This window comes from Chrysochloris asiatica, unplaced genomic scaffold (assembly GCF_000296735.1).
Source record: "Chrysochloris asiatica unplaced genomic scaffold, ChrAsi1.0 scaffold00017, whole genome shotgun sequence".
NCBI lineage: Eukaryota > Metazoa > Chordata > Mammalia > Afrosoricida > Chrysochloridae > Chrysochloris > Chrysochloris asiatica.
In genome coordinates, this window is record NW_006408535.1 from 29,538,152 (window position 1) to 29,545,460 (window position 7,309).

Consider the following 7,309-nt stretch of genomic DNA (forward strand, 5'->3'; position numbering starts at 1 on the left):
TATTTGCCTAACGCAATACATCGTTTGAGTTCTTGACTGCTGTTTCCATGAGTGTTGATTGTGGATTCAAGCAAAACGAAGCCTTTGGCTACTTCAATCTTTCTCCATTTAACATGATGTTATTTATTGGTCCAGTTGTGATGATTTTTGTTTTCTCTGCATTGAGGTGCAATCCATATTGAAGGCTGTGATATGAGCCAGTGACCAGATGGGCACAGCCATCTTGAGCTTAATGAGCAGCTTCAGAAACAAGAAAACTTATCAGCATTGCAAAAACATACCTGTTTCTGATCTGTGCCATTGATTCGTCCAACCATGCTGTGGTCATCTTGAACTATCATGGATGACTTTGAAGGCAAGAGGGCAGTAAGTGGCACAGAAGTTTACACTTACTCGTGGGCAGAAAGAGGCAAAAAAATTTTTTTTCTTTTCTTCTTGTACACCACATTACCCTGGTGACTAAAGGTTTGGCCAGCCCCATTGCATATCATGATTATGCTTGCTTCATAAAATGAATTTGGGAGTTTTCCTTCATTTTCTATATTTTGAAATAGTTAGAGTAGAATTGTGTAACTTCCTCTATGAATGTTTGATAAAATCCACCAGTAAAACTGTCTGGGCCTGGACCTCTTTATTTGGGACTCTTTTGAGGACTTGATCAATTTCTCCTTTTGTTACAAGTCTGTTTAAGTTTCCTACTTCAGTCTGTATTGATTTAGGTAAGTTGTGTGTTTCTAGTAAATTGTCCATTTCTACTAGATTTAAATTTTTTTGGAGTATGATTCTTCGTAGTATTGCATTATTGGTGTCAATCATAATTTTGTGTTATTTGTATCTTCTCCTTTCATTAGATTTGCAAATAATTTGTCAATTTTATTGATTCTTTGAAAGAACCAACTTCTTGCCAATTCTTTCTTTTGATTTTGTTTTTCTATTTAATTTAGTTCAGTTCTAACTTTTGTTATTTCTTGTCTTCTGGTGAATGTAGACTTACTTTGCTGCTCTTTTTCTAAGGTTGGAGATGTTGGGTTAAGGTGTGAATTTTGATTCTTTCTTTTTGGATGTGTATGTTTATTGCTAAAAATCTCCCTCTGAGTACTGCTTACTGTTTTGTTATGTTGTGTTTTTCTTCTTGTTCAAGTAAAGGAATTCTAAATTTATTTTTTTAATTTCTTTTATTACCCAGTAGTTTTTAAGCAGGGTCTTATTCAATTTCCATTGAATTTTATTTTTTTCCTTGATCTTCTTATTGTTGATTTCCAACTTTATGGTGTTGTGATCTAAGAAGATGCTTTGTAGTATTCTGATGTTTTAAAATTTATTGAGGTTTGCTATGTGGTCTAACATATGGTCTATTCTGGAGAATGTTCCACGTCCACTGGAAAATAATGTTAATTGTGCTGTTGTTGGGTTGAGTGCTCTCCAGATGTCTATGAGATCAAATTGGTTGATTGCATTGTTTAGTTATTCTGTGTCTTTGTTGAGTTTCTAGTTATTCTGTCCTTCATCGAAAGTGGTATATTAAAGTCTTCTACTATTATTGTTTTGTTGCTGTTGTTAAGTGCCATCAAGTCAGTTCCAACTCATAGCAACCCTGTAAAGAGTTTCCAAGGAATAGCTGGTGGGTTTGAACCACCGAACTTGCAGTTAGCAGTCCAGTGCTTATTCAACAGCATCACACCAAGAGTATTATTGGAAAGTTGTCTTATTTCTTTTTCAGTTCTTTAGAGTTTGATGTATATATTTTGAGACTCTTTCATTAGGAACTTAAATATCTATTATGGTTATGTCCTCTTGTTCACTGGACCCTTTAATCATGAGATAATGTCCCTCTTTGTCTCTTATGTTGGTTTTTTATTTTTGCCTTAAAGTGTATTTTATCAGAGATTAATATTGCTACTCCTGCTTGTTTTTGATTGCTGCTATCTTGATATATTTTTTCCATCCTTTGATTTTAGTCTGTTTGTTTTGTGTGTAAAGTGTGTCTCTTGTAGACAGCATATTGAAGGATCCTGTTTTCTTATCCATTCTGCTACTGTCTCTTGACTAGTGCGTTTGATCCATTTACATTCAGTGTAATGATTAATAGGTATGAATTGATTGCTGTCATGTTGCCATGTTTTTCTGTTATATTTTTGTGTGGTGTTGCTAGTTTCTTTGTTCCATGTAAATTTCTGCGCTGAGTTCAACTTTGTGGGCTTTCTTTTATTCATTGGTGTTATTTTGATGTTTACTAAATATTTCTAATTTTCCTCTTTTTTATTTTGATGTAAATGTATATTTTCTTTGAGGTTACCCTATAATTTATTAATTTTTCCAATTTAAAACAATCTGTTCTATCTCGAAATCTGCTTGACTTCCTTGTCATTTGGAGACTCTGTATCTGCATTATTCCCTGTGTTTGCTTTGTAGCTAACTTCATTATAAGTTGATATCTCTGGCACTCTATTTTCAGTCTTGCAGGTTTGTTTCACTTTGGATACTTCTATATCTGGGTTTAGTTTTGCATGTTGTTGTTATGTATGCTAACTTCAGGTTGTTGTCTGTTACGTTTTAGTATTTTTAAAAAAAATTGGTCTGGGCTATTACAGATTCCTTTAATTAGTGTTTATCTGAAAATGTCCTAATTTCACTGTCATATTTAAGGTGTGGCTTGCTGGGGATATTCTTGCCAGGCAATTTTTTTCTTTCAGAGTTTTGTCAGTGTCATCCCATTGCCTTCTTGCCTGCATAGTTTCTGCTGAGAAATCAAAGCATAATCTTATTTGTTCTCCTTTGTTGGTCACTTTTTGTTTCTCTTTAGGTGCTCTCAGGATTCTTTCCTTTTCTTTGGTTATGGAAAGTTTGATTATGATATGTTTTGGTGATTTTCTTTTGGAGGCTATCCTGTTTGGAGTTCATTCAACTAACTGAATGGTTGGTTATCTTCTTGTCTTTTTTGATGTTAGGGAAGTTTTCTTCCAGGAACTTTTCAACAATTTTCTCTGTCCTTTTTATTGTCCTGTTCTGGAATTCTAATTACCTGTAAGTTATTCCTCTTCATGGTGTCCCACATAAATTTCAGGTATCCTTCCAATTTTTTTCACTTTTTTCTGATTGGTTTTCTAGCTTACTAGCATTGAGAGATTTATCTTCAAGGTCACTAATTTGCACTTCCATTGATTCTAATCTACTCCTTTGCCCTTTCAGTGTATTATCCATTTCTGAGATCTCAGTATTATCTTCTGGATCTCTGTACTCAGGTTTTGTATTATTTCAAAGTTTGCATTTATCTTGACTATTTATTCTTGTAGTGTTTTCCTAAATTCTTCTTGTTTTTTCTGTGTTCTCCTTGCTTTCCTTAATCTTTTGGTCAATTCGTTGAAGGTACCTAAATATCATTCTTTTGAATTTTTCCTCAGGTAGTTCCATTACTTTTTCTTCCTCAAAATGTTTTCTGGCTCTACATATTGGTCATTTGTGTGAGCCATTCTCTCCTTTCTTTGTGTGAGCTAAAATCATCAGTTGTCTCCGACACATTATTGGTCATTATATATGTATTTAATTTATGATTGTATGTTGGTGTGTTCTTAGGTTCTTACCAACTGACTCCTGGTAGGTGTGATTAGAGAATTGTAGCATGTAAACAATTTTCCATTCACTATTCAGCAGTTCAAGGTTTGAATGGTGTTGGTTGATGTCTATCATTGATCAAGTGGTATATGAGCTGGTTTTGGCTCTTGTCCAATGGGTGGAGCTGCAGGGGGTATAGTTGTGGTTGAGCGATATAGGCATGGTTTTGGGTCTTCCACTGGGTGGGGCAAGAGAAGACACACACAGGAAAACAAAACAGAACAAACATGCAAACAACAGCAAAAAAAAAGAATAAAGGAGAAAAAAGAAACAAAAACGGGCAGCAGCCCTTTTTACGAAGATGGTGCAGAAAGCAAAGAAGGAAGCCCCTGCCCCTCCCAAAGCTGAAGCCAAAGCAAAGGTGTTGAAGGCCAAGAAGGTAGTACTGAAAGGTATCCACAGCTACAAAAAAAGGGAAGATCTGCACATCACCCACCTTCGGGCGGCCCAAGCCTCTAAGGCTCCAAAGGCAGCCCAAATATTCTCGGAAAAGCACCCCCAGGAGAAACAAGCTTGACCACTATGCAATCATCAAGTTCCCTCTGACTACTGAGTCAGCCATGAAGAAGATTGAAGATAATAACACACTTGTCTTCATTGTGAATGTCAAGGCCAACAAGCACAGATCAAACAGGCTGTGAGGAAGCGCTATGACATTGATGTAGTCAAGGTCAACACCTTGATCAGGTCTGATGGGGAAAAGAAGGCATATGTTCCACTGGCTCCTGACTATGATGCTTTGGATGTTGTCAACAAAATTGGGATCAACTACACTGAGCAACAATTGTGAGGTTGGCCCGGGACCGGGCAGTGTTTCATTCGGTTGTGTGTAGGATCGCTATGAGTTGGTACCAACTTGATGGCTTCTAACAACAACAACAACAAACTGAGCCCAGCTGGTTGATTCTAAATATCAATTTTTTTCAATACAAAAACAAAACAATGGGCATCAACCGAAAGAAAGACTATAACTAAAAAGAGAAAAAAGGGACTGAAAACTAGAGATGTGTAATGTATAAGAGAAAACAAAAAGAAGGGGGAAAAACCCAGAAAGGATTAAAAACAAAACAAAACAAAAAACCACAAAAAACGAGAGAGTGAAGATGAAAAGAGAAACAGACTTTTCCGTCACTCCAGTGAATCTGCGCCATCAGGCCTCAGTCTGTCTGTCTCTCCAAGGCTGCTCACAAAAGTTCAAGATGGTTGCACCACATCTGGTCAGCAGTGGAAACACTAGTTGGTCTCCTTCTTTCGTGGCACCTACTCAGCTTTTCCTCCCAGTACATTTTCAATCCACTTCTCTAACCTCTGAAGCTCAGGGTTCCAGGATACTCTTTTGTGTCTGTTTATTAGGTCTTCTGTATCTTTGTTGTAGAGGGTCCCTATAGCATGTCTGCCTAGTCTGCCAACTTGCTAGAAAACTTCTTATCTGACTTTTATTACAATGAATGGAAGAATCACTTAATCAAGTAATAAAAGATTTCATTAGATTGTGATTGAATGTTGTAAGTGAGGAAATTAATTTGGTAATAGTTGACATCTTTATTAAGATTTCATCTTTTCTATTTAAGAACATGGTGTCCTGGTGTGGCACTGTGGGCTAATGTGCTGGACTGCAAAGTCATTTGAACCACAAGGTTGGTGGTTCAAGCTCACCAGCTGCTCCTTGGAAACCCTATACAGGGTTGCTATTTGTCGGAACCAACTCGACAGCACTTAACAACAACAATATTTAAGAACATGTTTTGTCTCTTCATTTTTCCCAGTATTCTATGTTTGTAAAGTTTTATTTGTTGTTGTTGTTAAGTACCATGGAGTCAGTTCTGAAACTGTATTGGGTTTCTGAGGAGTGGCTAGTGGATTTGAACCACTGACCTTGTGGTTCAAACTGACATTGCTGGTGAGCTTGAACTGTTGACCTTGTGGTTCAATCCGACCTTGCAGTTCAGCACAGCGCATTAATCCACAACATCTTTTAATGTTCTTCATATAGGGAAGAAAATAAATTATTGTATATATTGCTTACATTTTCTCAATGAAGTTACAACTAAATATTTTGTGACAGTGGTACTGTTACCACTATGAATGGGAAAAATACTAATATATTCCTCCCTATGTTTCTTGCTTCCATTCTTCTTTCTTTCTCAACCCTTCTGAACTTTGTCATTAGATAAATGCTGTTTTTTAAAATTTCAAATGGTTGAATTCTATGTTGTCCATATCTCACTAGTGTTGTTGTCCCTCCTATATACCTATTTTTGCTTGACTGAAAATTGGGCCATGGGAATGAGTTCAGTTCCAGACCTGCAGGGTGACCAAGGGTCATAGTCTTGGGATTTCACCAGCCTCAAACTGATCAGTAAGCCTGGTCTTCTTATGATTTTGAGTTTTGTTCCACATTTTCCCCCACTCTATCTAGGGCCTACGAATGTGATCCCTTTTAGAGCAGTTAATAGTGGTAGCTGGGCACCATCTAGTTCTTCTAGTCTGAGGGTTGTGAAGACAGATGTTCATGCGTCCATTAGTCCATTGGATTAATTGTTTCCAAGCATCTTCAGTTTTCATCACTCTTCTTTATCCTGGAAAGGGAAAGACTAATCGTTGCACCTTAGATAGCCACTCATTAGCTTTTAAAATCCCATTGGCTACCCACTAAAGCAGGATGTAGAACACTGGCTTTGTGGACTATATTATGACAGTTGGCCATGGGATCTCCTGAGACTATGGTCCTGAGCCCTCAGGCACACAATTTCATTCCTTCAAGGTGTTTGGTAATGTCTAAGAAGTTTTCATAACTTTGTTCCCTGTATGCACCACCATATTTGTGGATATGTTTGCAGTAAGGTAATATCCAGGTACAAATATCCTCTGTCAAACTTATATGTGTTTGTGAGTACACTCCCACGCTCCTTCCTCTACCTGTTCAGCCTGAGTGTCTATCCATACACTACCCATAGATAACCATTTTTACAGAATCTTAACTTGGTTTCTTGTTGCCCTTTTATATTAATAAATTTCCTAATACCTAAGCTTAAAATCACCACAGCTTGACCAATAAATCACATCATAAATGGAGAGAAGACTGAAGTTGTCAAAGACTGCGTTTTCTTGGATGCACAATCAATACTCAGAGAAGCAGCAATCAAGAAAACAAATAATGTATTGCATTAGGCAAATGTGCTGCAAAAGACCTCTTTAAAGTATTAAAGAGCCAAGTTGTCATTTTGAGGATTTAGGTATGCCTGACCCAAGACATAGTATTTTCAATTGCCTCATATGAAAGTTGGACAATTAATAAGGAAGACCGTAGAAGAATCAATGCATTTGAATAATAGTGTTGGCAAAAAATAGTGAAAGTCACCAGTGATGGAGGCAGAGATGGGGACATGGAGAGAGGGAGCAGCTGAGGACTCTAGATTCATGAGAAGAGAGGGACTGAGAGCTGGTGGCCAGGAAGCAGACTTGCAGAATGCATCCTTTGGTGGTGTAAATTATTATATATACCTGAGTGTTTAAAAAAAAAAAAGCTAAAATGAATAGAAATACTGTTAACTGATGGTATATGGAGGGGATTATAATTATTGTAATGAAACAAGGTGTATGATTGTTGAATGTAAAACTGATGATCTGCCCTATAAACTTTCACTCAATTCACAATAAAAACTTAAAAATATATATATTGTTGTTGTTAAGTGCC

At 36.8% G+C, this 7,309-nt stretch overlaps 1 pseudogene; it reads left to right on the forward strand.

Annotated features, from left to right (window-relative positions):
• Nucleotides 1–3,913: 3,913 nt before the first annotated feature.
• On the forward strand, nt 3,914–4,402 carry LOC102817447 (annotated as a pseudogene).
• Nucleotides 4,403–7,309: the final 2,907 nt, after the last annotated feature.